Source organism: Biomphalaria glabrata, chromosome 14 (assembly GCF_947242115.1).
Source record: "Biomphalaria glabrata chromosome 14, xgBioGlab47.1, whole genome shotgun sequence".
NCBI lineage: Eukaryota > Metazoa > Mollusca > Gastropoda > Planorbidae > Biomphalaria > Biomphalaria glabrata.
This window is the reverse complement of record NC_074724.1, coordinates 25,736,271-25,755,571: the sequence shown is the minus strand read 5'-3', so window position 1 is coordinate 25,755,571 and position 19,301 is coordinate 25,736,271. Positions and strand designations below refer to the sequence as shown.

The 19,301-nt window shown below is 39.8% G+C and overlaps 1 protein-coding gene across 4 annotated transcripts in view; it reads left to right on the top strand.

The window, feature by feature from the left end:
• Positions 1 to 19,301, top strand: part of LOC129922759 (uncharacterized) — a 50,679-nt gene that overhangs the window by 17,635 nt on the left and 13,743 nt on the right. The window contains exon 1 of one of the 4 annotated variants that reach the window (XM_056009716.1): positions 12,258 to 12,645. The exons of the other annotated variants lie outside the window; for them this stretch is intronic. The gene's annotated coding sequence lies outside the window, so the exon portion shown is untranslated. Of the gene's footprint in view, positions 1 to 12,257; positions 12,646 to 19,301 lie in introns of those variants that run through there. 4 annotated transcript variants of the gene reach the window in all.

Genomic DNA, 19,301 nt, shown 5'->3' with positions numbered 1-19,301 from the left:
AATCAGGGAGTTCTCCATATAGTTTTCTTTCTTTTGGGGTGTTTTGGGGCCAGTGTCTTATACGGGCCTCTTGGTAAAGAGAGCAGTTTTGGAGGACGTAGTCGGCATTCTCTGGTGAAACTCCATATGGGCAGATTTCACTGGTTCCAATTTTGAGCTTCCGGTACATATGTTGTTGCATTCTGTTGTGTTCGGTCCTAAGTCGAAAGATTAGACGTTGATCTTGTCTGTATAGCTTATAGTAAGCGTCATCTTTCTTGTGATTTGGATGAGAGCTCGTCCATTTCTCATTTATTTTATTTACAATTAATTTCTTCTGGATAGAGTGCAGAGTTTATTAGTGAGTTTGTTCTCCCACTCTTGGCGAGTGTGTCAGCCTTCTCATTTCCTTCTAGTTTTCTATGAGCTGGTATCCTTTGAATAACATTTTTTTTTTTGCTGTTGTAGGTAACTTTTGATTTCTGCGATAAGTTTTGGGACCCAATTCTCAACACTTCAGTTGCTATTTTATTTCCAATGACGGGTTTTTGTGCCAAGAAGAAAATATACATTCTAGCAATTAGCCCAGTTGTAACATAGTTAAATATCCAACCTATTGGTAGTAACAGTGAAGGGTTTGAGATATGTGTCGCTTTTAAAAAAAATGCCATTTCCAGTTCAAAAAATTGTATCACAAGTCTCAAGCTGTAATTTTATGCGCTTTGCAGGTCGGGCAGGTTGGGGTGTTGACTAGAACTTTCAAAAGCCAGAGAGACCATCCCGCAGAGTCAGAAGAGACTGTGCCATTGAAACATAGAAGCTTCCTTTGTCTCCAAAAGTTGTTTAAAAAACAAAATAACAGATGTATTACATCCTCCCCCACCCCTTTTTTTTTTCGCCCCGTATTTTCTACTTTTGAATTTTGTAAATAATTATGAAAATATTTTCCCTTACAGAATACTCAGTGAACTCTATGAGGGACCCTCCCAATTCTCTCTTTCTTTCTCTCGCTCTCTCTCTCTGCTAAGTTTTGTGCCACAACAAATTTGTGTTGTATGAAAAGGCGTTCTTATATTATTCGTTTTTTGTTGTTTTTTTTTGAAGGAAAGACTCGCCTCTTGACGAGCCCGGAGTTGTGGTGACAACGTCCCTGAATACTCCTCGTGTCATCTCGGTGCTTCCAAACAAACAAATATAAACACCGGCCCGCGCACACACAACGCGAGACACTACGCTCCTGCCCGGGGGGGGGGAGAGGTTTTATAAGAGGGAGGACAGGAGCTGTATGTGAGAGACCCTTCTTAATCTCGCGAGATCCTGTCCCTGTATTCCGCTGAGGCCAATACCTGGACAGTTGACATTGGGGCTTAAAGGTCTCCGGGCGGGTTGGGGGGGGGGGGAAGGTAAATATGACGTTGAGAGCTAGGGAAGGGGGGGGGGTAGTTAAACGTTAGGCTGTGGAGTGGGGGGCTTGTTCACGTTAAAAGTAAAACCAGGGATCGGTGGTTGAGTTAGCAACTATGCCTGGTTATAGCAAAGATAGTCACTTTTGCCCTCGGGCTGTTGAGCATCATAAGACTGTACACCTCGGTGACTCTTACTGATTCCTATTATGGATGTTTTGACGCTCGGAAACCCGAACAAAAAATGTTTGTATTGTCTATGATCGCAGATGACCATATAGAATGATCTTGCATTGAGTTAGGTAATGGATATTTAGTGGCCAATTTGTATATAGTTAAGTCGTTCTGACTCTCTTTTGATCTTAATCTATCGGTGAGATTTGATTGAGTCTTTCCAGATCTGGTTGATTCAGAACCTTACATGTAACTCTCAAACGGACTTTCTCACGGTTTCCCTATTATAAAGCTTATATTAACGCGCTCCGTCTGTCTGGTACACATTTTGTACACATTTTTTTTCCTCTGACTTCCACTCCTCGGATCTAGTTTGAACACTTATTGATTGTACCTAACAAAACATTAATTTAAAAAATTCAATTAATTACTGGTAATTAATTCTTTTTTTTTTTTTGGTTAACAGCAAGGAGCATTAATAGTTCAGTATTACGATGCATGGCTAAACATGTGGGATTTTGTCCACTTAAATAATTGTACACGTTATTTCTCCCACACCCATTTTCGGATCGAGTTGAAATTTCCACAATTATTTATTGTAGCTAACAAAACATGAATCTCTAGTAAATATTACCCAATTAGGCAATTAGTTATTTGTCATAAATTATTATTGTTAGATACCGAAAGCGGGTACAGTTATAATTGTGAAGTTCTTCCCTCACATAAGCCGTTTAAAATATATTTTTCTTGTTTCGAGACTATCCTTACCTTGATATTCCAGGTGAAAACATAATATTCGGTCGCCTGCGAAACCTTTTTCTTTATTGCAAAAAATTTGGATTTGTGAATTTTTTTTCGGTCTACGGGGTAAAGTGTTACAACTTTCTATTCCTCGATTAGTTTTTACTTATTCAATTTGTTTGTAAGTGTTATGAGGACAAGGAGTTGAATGCTTAATTAGCTCCTAACGAGTCTCTTGAAGACACCCGAGTAATTGCATAACATTGATTTCAGTTTTGGCAAAGAAATTCTCTTTCAGTTTACCATCTATTTATTGTTTATCAGCAGACGGCTGAATGAAGAATTTTTAGTTGACATGTGCTAAGTAAATAACTAAGTGCTAAAAAAATATTTTCTTTTGTCCTAGTTCTTGTTTTTACACTTCTGAAATTTTGGTAGAAGGGAGAGATAACTCCAGAAGTCTTTCTGTTAGAAGGGAGAGATAACTCCAGAAATCTTCTGTCAGAAGGGAGAGATAACTCCAGAAGTCTTATGTTGAAAGGGAGAGATAACTCGAAATGTCTTCTGTTAGAAGAGAGATAACTCCAGAGGTCTTATGTTAGAAGGGAGAGATAACTCCAAATGTCTTCTGTTAGAAGAGAGATAACTCCAAATGTCTTCTGTTAGAAGAGAGATAACTCCAGATGTCTTCAGTAAGAAGGGAGAGATAATCCCATATGTCTTCTGTTAGAAGGGAGAGGTAACTCCAGAAGTCTTCTGTTAGAAAGGAGTTTAACCCCAGAAGGGTTCTTTAAAACGAGAGAGTTACTTCACGAAATCGCTATTGCGACCATATTATTGACGAAATCGTATATCCCCACCATTTCACTCCCTCACTTTCAGACCTAGATGAACAACTATTGAATCCTCAATCTTTTTTTTTTGTTCTGGTACCGCACACGAAGTCGCAATATTCATCTGACATAACAATTGTCATTGAGCGAGAAATTTGAGCTGAGCTGTTCTATAATTCTTTTCAAAGTCATCGCTTGTGTTTTTCTGCTATCTCATATCATGTTGGAGGGTTCAGATAAACTGATTTCCGAGATTAACTACTGAGTGGTTTCCAGATCAATCAGCCAATACATTAAAGTTTTCCATCTTGTTTGGGCCTCTTGATAAAGTGTGCAGCTTTTGTGGCTATGGTTGGCAGTCTCTGTTGACACCCCGCTAAGGCATGTTTCCCTAGTTTCAATTTTTTTAGTGTATTTCCAAATGTTTTGAAAAAAAAAAAAAAAGGTTACAAAGACAGTTTGTGTGGAAACACAAACTTAAAATCGGCCCCCGAAGTGGTCCACCCAGGCAGGCTTCAATATTTTCAGAAAGAACATCCAAATGAAATTATATCAAAGACAAATGAGAGATAAGAATGGAGAAAGAAGGTTGACAGATCTTGTGTAGTGCCCCAATGGTGCTGCAGATCAAAGGATAGGTGCAAGTGAATGCAAAGTTAGATGTGAACCTGGCCTAATTAGTTCCCGCTTCAGACCTTGTGGTCTATAGGGCAGATGATGTAAAGTTCATCTGTTTTTGTGGCCTACGGTTAACGAGGATGTCATGTAGCCAGCACAACGACCAACCGTCTTTACTTTTCCCCAACTAATGTCAGGTACCCATTAGAGCTGGGTAGACTCAGAGGCGCCCAAGGATTCCGAAGTTGAAAATCCCAGTCTTCGAACCCTGGACCCTCGGTTCGGAAGCTAAGCGCATTACCGAGCCTCTCCTGGTCTTCACTGAATGTAATTGTTTTGAAATTACTGATTCCTTTATTCGAATTCTCAAAAACAATATTTAAAAAAAAAAAAGAGTTGAAGAAAATGAAGTTTATAAGATTACTATTCGTTTTAAATTAGGTCTAACTTATAATGCATACTAATTAGCTTTTTCTCTTTAAAAAACTGCTTGCATAACTGATTTTAAAAATTAGATTTTTCGCTTTCTGGAAGAAAAAAGTAGAATTTTGAATGGTCTAAAATATTGTGATGTCGGATTTTCAATATCTTTTCTAGTTTACGAGATCTAAACGGGACGGACGGACAGACGGACAGAAATTTCGCACAAAACTAATAGCGTCTTTTCCCCTTTCGGGGGCCGCTAAAAAAGTTAAATATTTAAAGAATAAAAAATGTGCCCCCCCTTAATGAACCAGTTTTTTTTTAACTGCTAATTGTCTACGCGCCATTAGGAAACAAATCGACACACTTATCTCATTACCCTTTGTGTCCATTCTGCATTGTAGAGTTAAAATCCTGTCTGGAAAGTAAACTGTCCATGATCGTCGAAGTAAATGTTTTGACGAATTCCACTGCAAGAATTCTCTCACTTCGTAACTAAACCTTTGTTTAACCCCACGGGCCTTAGTTAAAGCAGCACATTTAAAGTGTAGACTCTTTGCTCCTACATATTAAAGCCCATCTCTAAGAAGTAGGTAAAAATTTTGTTAACATCTAGATGTAGCTTAGGTTTAATGCTCCTATTTCATACCTGAATAGGTGTCCCGCGAACTACCTGAATAATTAACTGGTTGGCCACCGCCTAAATTGATCTTGATCAGTGATGCCTTACACCGGTTAGGTCTGGGACCAAACACACTTCCTACCCTAAGTTCACTTGTCATATGCTCCCCCCACCACCACCTAAAATATCGCCTAGTACAACATAACCGAACCTTTCGGATTCACTGTACATCATGGGCAGACATCTGAAGAGTCCTGATTGTGCACCGCATCACGGGCTGGTTATGACCCACGGGCCGTAGCTTGGGCATTGTTGATAAAGATCTATAGCTGTGTCTCGTGTATGTTCGCTGTGACAACCTTTACTTCTTAACGTTGCTAGCGGGGGGCGGGTTGGGGAGGAGTCGGGACGTATCAATATATATTTTTTATTAGGTGTTAACTCTCGCAGCCGGAAGTCTCGAGACAGTCATGATTGATCCCCCCGAAATGATGCCTTCCGGCAATTCTACATAACTTCGGAACATTGAGAGTCGGGTTAGATTTGACCCATTGCTAGCTTGCATTGCATTCCAAAAATAGTTTTGGCTAGCCAACAAGTAGGTATTGTGTAGATTTCAGCTCAGCACCAGTCCACTCGATAGACTTTCTCTTTATAAACATCAGACATAGAAGAGCGCATGTATGTTGTATGTTGACAATTTGTCTTTGAAAGGCTATTCTCTCCAGAGTTAGATTACGGCCCAGTACTTACGCTTGTGTACAGTGTCTGCTGGTGTTCATTAATGCAGAGGTTCTCAAACTTTTTTGAACCGGGGTCTCCCTTCTATAAGTCAAAACTTGAACCACGGACCTCTAAGTGAAAAAAAGCTACATAAATCCATATTACACCAGTTAAAAAATGTATTTAAAAACCTTTTGTTGAAAGTTTGTATTGAGGTCATAACGTTTGTTGATAATGAAATAAAAAAAATAAAATGTAAAAGTGAATGGATTCATTAATGCAATGAGCTCACGTTGTACCTGATAAGAAGACCGTAAAGCAGTCAACTACCTCATTACAATGGCCCACTATACAGGTTATACATTTAGAATATGTTTTTGTTATCAGAATCTGTGGTCTCCTTGTTTCAACATTGGGTTTAAGTTCCACGCGCTAAAGCGTCCAATACCGAGTCGGAAGTATCCACGTGAAGAATTTAAAACCTTAAGTTTAGGTCGTCATAGAAGACTACGTAATAGAGGTAGTAAACAGTAGCGAGTGTAGAGTTGATTATTATTCAAATTATTCGATCGGATACACTGGCTTTTAGTCAAGAAGTTTATTTTAATTGCATACAATGTTCATCTTTCTACCTTTCGGTCGTCTCACGGACCCCTGGGGGGATCACAGTTTGAGAAACACTGCATTAATGCATACTGTTTCTCAGGGAAAAAAAAAACTAAGCCAAGCTTTCTGCCTTTCAGCCACCTCGCCTAAAAAAATAAAATCATATTGCCTAAAAAATACAATCATATCGCCTAAAAAATACAATCATATCGCCTAAAAATACAATCATATTGCCTAAAAAATGCAATCATATTGCCTAAAAAATACAATCATATTGCCTAAAAAATACAATTATATTGCCTAAAAATACAATCATATTACCTAAAAAATACAATCATATTGCCTAAAAAATACAATCATATCGGCAACATTTTCTTCCCGCACTCATCTATTTTGTACATAGAGAGGCGTGATTTTGGTGGTTGATAGTAGTTAATAGCTTCGGATATTTGTGCTGTAAATATTAAAATCTGCATTTGTGCTACCCTACTCTGTAGAAAACCACTAGCCACAGAAACACCAAACAGCAATAAGGTGGACCACTTCGGGGGGGACCTTCTCTGAGTTTGTGTTTCCACACAATCTCTCTTTGTAATATTGTTTAAAATGTCGCCTATACGCCCTAATTATTGCGTTTGTTTTTACTTTGTAGATTATAAAAAAGCGTTTGTCAGATGGACTGATGGTCTAGAGTTTGAACGCTTGCTTATTTTGGTTTCTTAACTTTACAATGTCATGTCAACTCTAGCTATTCAATTTATTGTAACCCCTTTTATATCATAAACCGTCTAGATATTTGATTAAGCAATCACACGTTGTATTGAAGACACCATATCACACACAAAATACGCCTTTTTTTTCTGTAAAACTTCTGACAGCCTTTATAAGGCTTCTCAAATTATGTCCAAGATATGACTTATTTGTAGGACTTCTATACATAGTGTATTGTCATCATGCTACACCTCTTACTTTATCTAATGCTTGGCCGAAGTTCCATAAACGCTTGTGGGTAAGACCTCTGTATATTTCCTCTGCTATCATTGAGAAATAACGAGTCGAAAAATGAAATCCTGTTAAGTGTCTTTATGTCGCGGCCGGAGAATGAGTTGAAGGGAGAAGGCCTTGGCAACTTTTGTTTGCTGACCCTATCGTTTGGGTCTATCACTGGCTGTTGGGAGGGTTAAGGGCCGTTTAGAGAGAAAAAAAGGGTTCCTGAAAAGGGCAGGTTTATGTGATAAATGGTTCGATGTCTGACGCCTGGTGAGAGACCGTTAAATAGGTCAACGGCTATCCGTCTTAAGTGACACTTCAAGTCGTTGCAGTCAGGCATAAATTGTAAACTAACTCTTTTCTGCCACTACACTTGTATTTGTTGAGATCAGACAGAAAATGTTTCATCTTGGAAGTTCTGCTTTTTTTTTAAAAGGGGGGGGGGGGGTTGAAGTGAAATCGTAAAATGTTTTTAGGCCCTTAAATGAAAACAAAGTGAAACTGGAGATAATGAATTGTCACTTAATTGTGTAAAGTCTTTGTAACGATACTCTTGTCAAGCTAGAAACGCTCACTGGTTGAACAAATGTACTAAGGAGAATGTGGGCGGTGGAAATGCACCGAGGAAAGAGGAAGAAATCAAGATGCACTGATGAAAGAAGAGGGATTGATATGCACTTACAATAATAGAGGGATTGGTATGCACGTAGGAAAGAAGAGGGATTGATATGCACCTGTGAAAGAAGAGGGATTGATATGCACCTATGAAAGAAGAGGGATTGATATGCACCTATGAAAGAAGAGGGATTGATATGCACCTATGAAAGAAGAGGGATTGATATGCACCTATGAAAGAAGAGGGATCGATATGCACTTACAATAATAGAGGGATTGGTATGCACGTAGGAAAGAAGAGGGATTGATATGCACCTATGAAAGAAGAGGGATTGATATGCACCTATGAAAGAAGAGGGATTGATATGCCCCTATGAAAGAAGAGGGATTGATATGCACCTATGAAAGAAGAGGGATTGATATGCACCTATGAAAGAAGAGGGATCGATATGCACTTACAATAATAGAGGGATTGGTATGCACGTAGGAAAGAAGAGGGATTGATATGCACCTGTGAAAGAAGAGGGATTGATATGCACATATGAAAGAAAGAGGTATTGATATGCACATATGAAAGAAGAGGGATTGATATGCACCTATGAAAGAAGAGGGATTGATATGCACCTATGAAAGAAGAGGGATTGATATGCACCTATGAAAGAAGAGGGATTGATATGCACCTATGAAAGAAGAGGGATCGATATGCACTTACAATAATAGAGGGATTGGTATGCACGTAGGAAAGAAGAGGGATTGATATGCACCTGTGAAAGAAGAGGGATTGATATGCACATATGAAAGAAAGAGGTATTGATATGCACATATGAAAGAAGAGGGATTGATATGCACCTAGGAAAGAAGAGGGATTGATATGCACCTATGAAAGAAGAGGGATTGATATGCACCTATGAAAGAAGAGGGATTGATATGCACCTATGAAAGAAGAGGGATTGATATGCACCTATGAAAGAAGAGGGATTGATATGCACCTATGAAAGAAGAGGGATTGATATGCACCTATGAAAGAAGAGGGATTGATATGCACCTATGAAAGAAGAGGGATTGATATGCACCTATGAAAGAAGAGGGATTGATATGCACCTATGAAAGAAGAGGGATTGATATGCACCTATGAAAGAAGAGGGATTGATATGCACCTAGGAAAGAAAGAGGGATTGATATGCACCTATGAAAGAAGGGGGATTGATATGCACCTATGAAAGAGGGATTGATATGCACCTATGAAAGAAGAGGGATTGATATGCACCTATGAAAGAACAGGGAGGCTGAAGACACACCGAGTATATAAAGCGGGGATGTAGAGAGAAGAAACTGGGGAAGCGGACAGGAGGAACTACGACTGTACCAATCATGATCTGATCATCCGGTGGTTAAAACTAGTTGCCGCTTCTATTGTTTTCATCTCTCGTCGTTTCTCGTGGTCTGAACGTTCTTTGAGACTTTGTTTGACAGGTGATTTCCCGCCTCATAGAAAGTTGCATGTCTGGTTTTGAAACTTTTTCAAGCAAGGCTTGTTTTTAATTTCTGTTTCATGTCTTAGATGGCTGTCTCTAAAATGCTGATACATTATATACTTCAAACTTGAAGAGTGCTTGCATACAAAATGTATCAACACGTGTGCATTTAGTAAAGTTTTCGAAAAACGTTTCGTTATTTGATACATAAAAATACCCAGATTACTATTTTGCCAGAAATTTGACTTTTCTTGCATTTATTTTGCAAACACAACTGAAGTTATTTAAAAAATTAACACTTGATTTTCTTCTCGCACACCCCCCTTTTTTGTAACTAATTTGTTTTAGCAAGTATATTTAAGAAAACGTCTAAAAAATACCCAAATCTGGGTAGAAATACTGTTGCGATCCATTGCAGGGAAGCACTCACCAAACTCCAACGAGCAGACAACCAAAAAAAAAAAAACAACATATGCACACTGGCGGGAAGTCATCCATGTGATTAATAAAAAAAATGTATTGAAACAAAATATTTGACTTTCATTTCTGTTCTCTTCACCTGTTCATGCATCAATCGACATCACGATGAAGTGGAAAGATGAAAGAATCTCCGATGATAAACATCTGCATAAAGCCCCCCGTGCACACTTGGGCAGCTCTTCTTTGATAGCGTCGTGCCCGCCCTAGTGATTTCCTTCCCACGTCCTCGGGCTCGTCTTCTTGGCGGCGTGCGTGCGATGAAGTCGCAGACATCCTTCAACTAGAGATACCGGTACAAAAGTTCTGTGATGTGTGTGCTGACATCCTGAAAGAAACTACATCTAGATGTATTCTAGATACATATATTTCTGACTGGTTCACTCAAAGTGATTGTAGACTCCAAAGGCAATAGATGGGTGAATGCCTTCCCTCCTCCCACGTAAGCAGTGGGTTGTCTTTTTATCTTTCGACTTGCACGTATTCAGGGATATGGCTTTCGACATTCAGTACAAAGCTTCTAGTAACTCTGTCTGGTAGGATTTCTTTCACTCGTATTGTCTCTCCCACTTCCCACTCTCGTTATCAAGTTGAAACTTTGCTCAGTTATTCATTGTCCATGAATCAGTTGTGCTTATGTTTCGAGATTTTCCGAAACCCTTTTATGAACCATGTGACCAGGGAAAGGCTTTTATCCGTGGCCAGGATGAGAGATTGGCTCTTCACCAACCCTCTCTGTCTGAAGTCCCCGCCTTATCCTAGGTGATCATGTATTCACACCCGGTATGTCGTAGGACACTGTCCCTTGAGCCAACGCCACGGGTTTCCACAACCCGTGCGAGGCCGGAGGCCGAGCCAAGTAGGGGCCCTCCATATGTCTATAATGTGCCACCGCACCCGTGGGGGGAACATCACCACCCGTATGGCCCCCGTTGGGGAACGAAGGGGTGGGGGTTTGAACTGGTTAGCAAGCCTTTCTTACATCCCCCACCACGTGCAATGTACACTCGCTGCTAGAGCATAGCTGTGGTAACTCGCTGGGAGCCTATCCCAGTCCCCTGGCGGACGATTCCTGGAATTCCTTTGCATTGTCCATGACTACACATGAATCAATTAAAAAATAATAATTTACCAATTAGTTAATTAATTATCTGTGTTTTATATAGAAAGGAGTAAACATATCGTGCAGTATTGAGAAATATGACAGTAAATATGCAGTTTTTTCCCCTTTATATTTTGCTTTATTTTTGTTTCGTTAGTTTTGATTCTGAACTTGTGTTTTGAATCTGAACCTGTGTTTTGAATCTTTTCAGACGTTGGCTTGCAAGTGAAGTGAAATGTAGTCCTCCGTGCTCTCTCTCTCTCTAGTCTCTCTCTCGTCTCTCCCTCTCTCTCTCTCTCTCTCTCTCTCTCTCTCTTTCTGTGATTATCGCTTCCTCGTTAGTGTCCAATACTAATAGCATCGTCTCCCGTAAAGCTGCTACCACCCCAGCCAGCCTGAGCACTTGCAGGATTTGTTTTCTATCCCAGCCTTTTTATGTCTTTCCCCCTGATAATTAGTTCTAGATATAGAGTGCTTATTCTCAGCTTACATTTTATTCGACAGAATCATTTCAATTACGCGGGGAAGTCAGTGGCGTGACTGTGTGTTCGTCATCATGTGCGGCAAGCACAAATTTGTTCTGGCCGACTGGTTCTCTTTGTTTCTCGATCCTGCACGACATTCTTGAACCGGCTCGAATAGCAGCGCCTCTTGTTTTAAGTATTCGCCCAGCGTTGATGACGCTCTTGTAAATAGTTCCAGGGTTTTGGTGAAACTCTAGACGTTTCATTGGTGAGATGACACACAATAGGGCTGATGTCTTGACATGGTCATATAAAGCTAAGCAGCTGTGAGATAGCAGGTGTCCAGTTACAACAGAACATGGAAAGTCAAACGTTAACCTGTTTCCGGTTGTCACAGTTGTAGACAGCGTTTCAAAGTGAAATTGAGGCTCGTCATTCACACAATTTTACGGTTCGCATTAACACTGCTTGAATTTTTTTTTTAATTGACTAAATGAACTTTAACCTTAGTAATCAAATTTGTGTTTGTTTCCCTTTAATTGGTAATGAATGTTGGCACTTTAACAAAAACTAATTGGAAATAAAATGTGTTTATAAGCCAATGCCTTTAAGAAACATAAAAAAAGGGTGGGGGGGGGGCTCATACTTGAAAGCGTGTTTTAGCTCCTAATTACCTCCTTCTGTCTTCTTCGTTCTGAAGTGTAGCAGCCCCATTCAGAACAGTGAGTAAATCCTTTCTTCTGATGTTTGAGGCCGCACCAAATCCAACAATGATCATGTTGTGATATCATTAAAAAAAATCTTTAAATCCATGTGGGAGGTCGTGAAGTATGAGCATGTCTTACCTGTGCACTCTGCATAGATCACACACACACACACACCCCACCTTCTCCATTTTCTCTTTTGTCCTTAAGAAAAGAGGCGGTGACAAGATTGAAAAATCAAAAGGTGGGGGACAAGAGTGGTGTGCGTGTTCTGGGGGGGGCGGCTGGGGCGTGATGTTGAGGAGTACAAACGGATTAACTCTCTGCCCCCCGTCCCCAACTTTTCTTCTCCGTCTCCGGCCCCTTTTCATCTGTTGTCTCCGGCCCCTTTTTTCTCTGTTGTCTCTGCCCTACTTCGGCTGTGTGTGTGTGCATTCTCTTGTGATATTCCTATCATTAGCTTAGAGATCTGTGTTGGTGTGTTTTACTCACTGGTGAGCTCTGGATCTTTCATTGGAAATAAAATTGGGTCTCTCACCTTCTGCTGGATGGTATTGTCATACTGTGTTGATGTGTTGACCAGTGGTGTGCAATTGTCGTCTGCCAAGAGTGGGCGAAGCTAGAAATGATTTTCCGCCTACTGGATTTTCCAACGCTTGACTGAATATTCCCTATTTTGTAAAAACAACTATAACTGTAGGTAACTACGCCGCATTTTAAGTCACTAGACTGAACATTCTTATTTTGTAAAGACAACTATCACTGTAGGTAACTACGACGCATTTTAAGTCACTAGACTGAACATTCTTATTTTGTAAAGGCAACTATCACTGTAGGTAACTACGACGCTTTCAGTTTTGTTTTCACTCTCGTGCGCCTCGATAGTTCGCCTACGTCATGGAAGCTTACCCACTCCACTCTGGCCGACGTTTAGTGACGTAATGTGGGCGCTAGGCGTCCGAACGAGACCAGTCGTCACAGAAGGCCTGAACACTGACCTGCAACGTCGCAATCTGTGGGCAGTGGAGACCAATAGCTCTTTGCCACGTCACAGGTCCTATCGACACGACATCGAGCTGTTGGTTGCGACGTCACAGGTCCATTCGACACGACATCGAGCTGTTGGTTGCGAGGTCACAGGTCAGTCGTGGCCTTCTATAACGAATGGTCTTGGTCCGTCTGCGTCCCCCCCCCCCCCCGTTTTTTGTTTCTCTCCTCATTGTGTGCGTAATTCACATTTGCTTAAGAACGGTCACCAGTATGCAATACAAAACTTCCATGTAATGTATTTAACAAGTGTAACGACAGACAGAAGTACATGACATTTATCTAGTGTTATGATACCCATATCGACACCCTTCCGCACCGGGCAGCTGTAGCCGTTACACTACTGCCCCCGCAGAACCGCAGAAGCGTGTTAAAAAACAGACAAGCCAGTTCACCATCTCTTTGAGTTTTGCAGCTTAAAAGTCTGAGAGAGATAGATACTTGCCTTGGGGGCCGGGGGGGGGGGGGGAAATCATTAACTGTAGAGTGTTTTGAGAATTGTTTATTTCATAATGTTTTCCTGCATTCTTAGCTGCAGAAAAGCATTCTCCTGGCGGGGCCTGGCGTGTAGAGCGCACTTTTTATCCCACTAAAGACGTAGGTCAAATAAGTCAATTAAAGATGGAGACAGAACTGGTCAGTATTATATACGACACTCGAGGTACCGGTACATATATATATATATATATTTATAAACAAAGACTTTAAAAAGTTGTTACACTTGAACATATAACGGCTTCCTTGTAAAATAGACGTAGACCGTGGCTCTGAACTATAGATGAAATACATGCCTTATATAGTTTTTTTTTTATTTTTTTTATAAAGGCAAAACATGTACCCTAGCGATGCCCAAACCACGACCCGCGGGCCATTTCTATATCTGCTTAATGGAACCTTCCTTCTGCCCAAATTGTTTAATAAAGCCGCATAGGTTCTGCGTCATAGGAGTCTACACGATAATACAACGCGGACATTTATAAGTCTCTCAGGATGAGGAAGAATGTTTGGTATCACTGATATAGTAAACGTATAGCTTTAAGTATGTCTTCAAAGTTCACACAAAAAAAAAACGAACTTTGATGGATTTCTTAATATATTGCCTTATCCTCGCCTCCCTTTCTTTTTAACCTTCTCAGACTGGCTTTCATTTTTAGCGGCCCCTGAAAGGGGAAAAGACGCTATTAGTTTTGTGTGGAATGTCTGTCCGTCCGTCCAGTTTAGATCTCGTAAACTAGAAAAGATAGTGAAAATCTGACTCCATAATATTTTAGACCATTCAAAGTTCTGATGTAACGGCTACTTTTTTTTCTGAAAGCGAAAAATCTATCACTTATGCAAGCAGTTTTTTTCATAAAAATACACCACTTTTACAACTATTCACTATTAATAGTAACAAACACGGGAGGCTCTTTCACCATATACAATGTATATTCATGCAAATGGTTTTAGATTTTTTGTCAAACATTTTTTGTTATTACATTTGTATTGATAAGTTATGTAAGTTCTGTGATACTTACTACTACATTTACACACACACACAAAAGTTTTCTTTTTTTTTTTTAAGAGAAAAAATCTATTTAGTATGCATATAAGTTGTACATAATTTAAAACAACAATTAATAAGTAGTTTTTTATATTATCGCGTGGACTGCAGTATACAGCAATGGATATAGTAAACTTAATTTTTTTTTTTTTACGGAAATGTTTTTTCTCGAGGATTTGAATAAGAGATTGACCCAATACAAAACAATTAGATCTATTAGATATTCATTATAAGACATCAGTTAGGCCAGGTTCACATTTAACTTCACATTCACTTTCACCTATCCTTTGGTGGTCTGCTGGACCGCTGGGGCACCACACAAGATCTGTCAACCTTCTTTCTCCATTCTTCTTTGTCATTTGATTTGATAGAATTTCATTCAGATGTTCTTTCTGAAAATATTGAAACCTGCCTTTTCACCTGGCTGGGTGGACCACTTCGGGGGCCGATTTTGAGTTTGTGTTTCCACACAAACTGTCTTTGTAGCCTTGTTTTTTTGTGTTTTTTTTTAAATTTCGTTTGAAAACAAAAAAAAATACATATGCCCTTTAACTAATTTGCGAAACATCAATATCAGAAGCCAAAATATATTGTCTCTCTGTGGCATTTTACGTCTCGAGAGACGATCTTTTCCCTTTGCAACTTCTTGTAAGTGTGTGCACAAAATTTGCATACGTCATTACTTTCGTTTTTGTTGTCTGGCGGACGTCTTCTGGAATTTCTATTTGTTTTTTTGTTTTTTTTTGGGGGGGGGGGGGTAATTGTGTCCTAGAGAGAAGGGGATGTGTGAGAGAGAGAGAGAGAAGGGGGGGGAGTGCAACCAGGCCTATGTAGTGTATATGTGTGTGTACGGCTTCTCTCATCTGAGCCTTCAGATTAGCTCGACACATCACTTTATTGAAAATTAAAAAAAAAAAAGGTGTGTTCGTGCTAAGTGTGTTTAAGACCAAGGGGAGCTTATTGTGGGACTTTCCACTTCAAATGGGGTCAATGATGAAAGCGCTATTTTTAGATGTGTCCTCCTCGACTCTCATGCCTTGCAATGGTTTGGAAGGTCACGATTTTTTTTCCTAGACCTGCTGGAGGCTAGTTCAGGTGAAACAGGACTAGGGTATGTTCACGACCTCGTAGTATCACTATACTGATAGGTTGGCTAAAAACAGACAATTTAAGACATGACTTTGTAGTAAATATGAATGTTAACTAGATCTAGATCTCGTCTAATGAGAAAAAAAATCATTTTATTCCTTAAAGGGTATTTGCTTCACCCCCCCCTCTACTGCCTCCATTAGATGTGGCATTCGTCCACCGAGGTTATTCAGATAGAAATGGTTTATAAAAAAAAAACAACTCCACCAGGAGCTCAGCCTTCGACCCCACTTTATGAAAAGCAACGTGATGAAGAAGAACCACCTCGGAAAATGGTGTACCGAATCCAGGTCTTGTCTGATAGCGAATTCTTTGTCCCTGATTGCTGGCAGAAATGTTTCGAGCGGTCTAGAGTTCAACGCGGGCTTGGAGAATGCTCCAACCTATAAGTTGAAATAGGGGACTATATCTTTATATTTAGCGAGAAACACATGCTCTTTTTTTTTTTTTTTTTTGAGTTTGGCCTTTATTGATACAGTTGATTGCTTAAAAAGGGGAAAATTTGTCAAACAGAATTTTTTTTTTACAAAGAATAATTTTACAGAAGTTTTTTAAAGGCATATGTCATATTACACTCACAGATGCTCAAAATGTCTGTGCAATTCAGAGCAGCGTCTTATCCTAGAAATCTAGAAATCCAGGCTCGTGTTGCATTTTGTGAGATCTCGTTGCAAGTTCTTCCCAAGCTCGTCTTCCAATCAGCAATAGAGTTTATGTCACGTGGACAATTGTGAAGCTCTTGTTAGTAACAAGCTCCACACGTAGGTAATCCATGACATGAGTAAGTACTCATTTTAGTCATGGCCTCATCTGACCCATCACATGAGTAAGTACTCATTTTAGTCATGATCTCACCTGACCCATGACATGAGTAAGTACTCATTTTAGTCATGGTCTCACCTGACCCGCAAATTTCCGCTTTTCGAGCGACCACTCTGTGGTGTAGATCAAAAGATGCGTAGTCCATTGTAGTTTTAAATTGGCTATGTGACAGTACTATGCGACTGCTTCTCTTGTAACATTTATTTTATTTGAAATACTTTTTAAAACATTGGATAATTATTTCTGTCCGGTGAAAATTTCCTTATTGCGAAGGTTTAAACATTGTATTGTATTATAACGAAATTAATTGTAACTAAAAATATTCATGCACGCTGCAACTAAATCATAGACTGCTATCCAATACCAACTGTCATGGGAGAATAACACTGGAAACAACACCCGTCTGTTGACATTTTGAGCAGAGTTATCGGACATTTAATAAGGCGTATTAATCATTGAATCTAGACACGTTTCCACCAACCAAAAGTCATCCCCGTCGTTTCACGATGGACGAACTGTCTCATAAATAAAGAGCTATTGGGATTCGACTAGAAGGATTTGCTAGCGGCCCTTGTCTTCTGATAAGTGACGTAATAAGTTGGCCAAAGTCTGCTGCTACATGGCATTTGTTTGTTTCCAGAACGTCCTTCAGACATGTAAAGCTTTTCCCAGGACCTTGTCGCATGTCTACATTATTCAGCGGTTCACAAATCAGTGACGTAATACTTTGCGTTCTTTTAGTTCCGTGTTTCATATTGGTTAAATTACATGTGTATTCATTTGTGACATCTTACTATAACTATTACTTTGAGGTATGGGAAATATTCATAAATGGTTTCAAATCAATAAATTGTTGTGTTGGTTTTGTGTTTGGTGGGACTACTGAAGTATTGATCAGCTCAATGTTTCATACAAACAAAACGTTTCTTTTTTAAAAATCTTTGGATCAGTTTTCTAAAAGCTCTTTCGATTGTAACACAAAATAATTTGTTATTATTTAGTTGGCAACTGACATGTTGCCCAATCTATGACTCGTGAGCCATGTCTGATCCTTGACACGATGATATATGTGATATCTTATCTTATATATAATACAGACGTTACTCCAAAAAAGTTGTCCCCCCCCCCCGGGCCAATCCATCAAACAAACAAAAAAAAATTTAAAAAAACAACAAGGTTATATAAGGAAACGAACCTTAAATTTCTGTTATACTTTAATACTGCAAGATTTATCACACCTTTTCTATATAAAGCAAAATTAATTAATTACCATTAATTAATTAGCTAGTTGGTTAATTTTTGTTTGATACATGTATTGTCTTTGACATTGAATGATTATGCAAAGTTTCAAAAAGATTCCCGATTGGGAAGTGGAAGAAATAATGCGTACAACATTTGTACTAGACAGACAGACAGACAGACAGACATAGTTGATGTACCAGACAGACAGACAGACATAGTTGATGTACCAGACAGACAGACAGACATAGTTGATGTACCAGACAGACAGACAGACATAGTTGATGTACCAGACAGACAGACATAGTTGATGTACCAGACAGACAGACATAGTTGATGTAACAGACAGACAGACAGACATAGTTGATGTACCAGACAGACAGACAGCCATAGTTGATGTACCAGACAGACAGACATAGTTGATGTACCAGACAGACAGACAGACAGACATAGTTGATGTACCAGACAGACAGACATAGTTAATGTAACAGACAGACAGACATAGTTGATGTAACAGACAGACAGACATAGTTGATGTAACAGACAGACAGACAGGCATAGTTGATGTACCAGACAGACAGACAGACATAGTTGATGTAACAGACAGACAGACAGGCATGTTTTGTTTTGTAAAATGTTTTACATAATTCGAATGTTCCTTCAGAGTTGAAGATAGTTTACTTCCTAGTCCAAACCTCCCGCAGGACGACGGGGGATGGGAGCCGGCAGGGTTTGAACCCTCGACCGTCGATAAATCCGAACGACAGTCCAGCGCGCAAACCGCACGACCAGGCAGCCATCCTTGTAGCCATAGTTGAGGTACCAAACAGACAGACAGACTTGAGTAAATAAAAAAAAAAATCTACTGACAGTGCACGATCAAATCGGTTTCATTAGATTTGAAGATCTCACTCTCTCTCTCTCTCTCTGTCAGTGTGTGTCTGTGTCTTGATGTGTGGCACAACGGCCCGTGAAGAGTGTGTGTGTAAAATGTAAATGCTAACTTTCCTTTTCGGCCTGGGTTTAAATAATCGTATATGCCTTAGGCATTGGCAAACTAGGCAACCGCCTCGGGCTTCCAATTGGTCGCACAGGAACTTTCTTTTTTAAACATTGCGAAACTTGGATCAAATCTCATGTATAGCCGAGATGTGTGTCTACTGGCCTAGCTCTGACTCTCTACTACACCTCAAGGTTTGTATAGCCGAGATGTGTGTCTACTGGCCTAGCTCTGACTCTCTACTACACCTCAAGGTTTGTATAGCCGAGATGTGTGTCTACTGGCCTAGCTCTGACTCTCTACTACACCTCAAGGTTTGTATAGCCGAGATGTGTGTCTACTGGCCTAGCTCTGACTATCTACTACACCTCAAGGTTTGTATAGCCGAGATCTATGTCTACTAGCCTAGCTCTGACTATCTACTACACCTCAAGGTTTGTATAGCCGAGATGTGTGTCTACTGGCCTAGCTCTGACTATCTACTACACCTCAAGGTTTGTATAGCCGAGATCTATGTCTACTAGCCTAGCTCTGACTATCTACTACACCTCA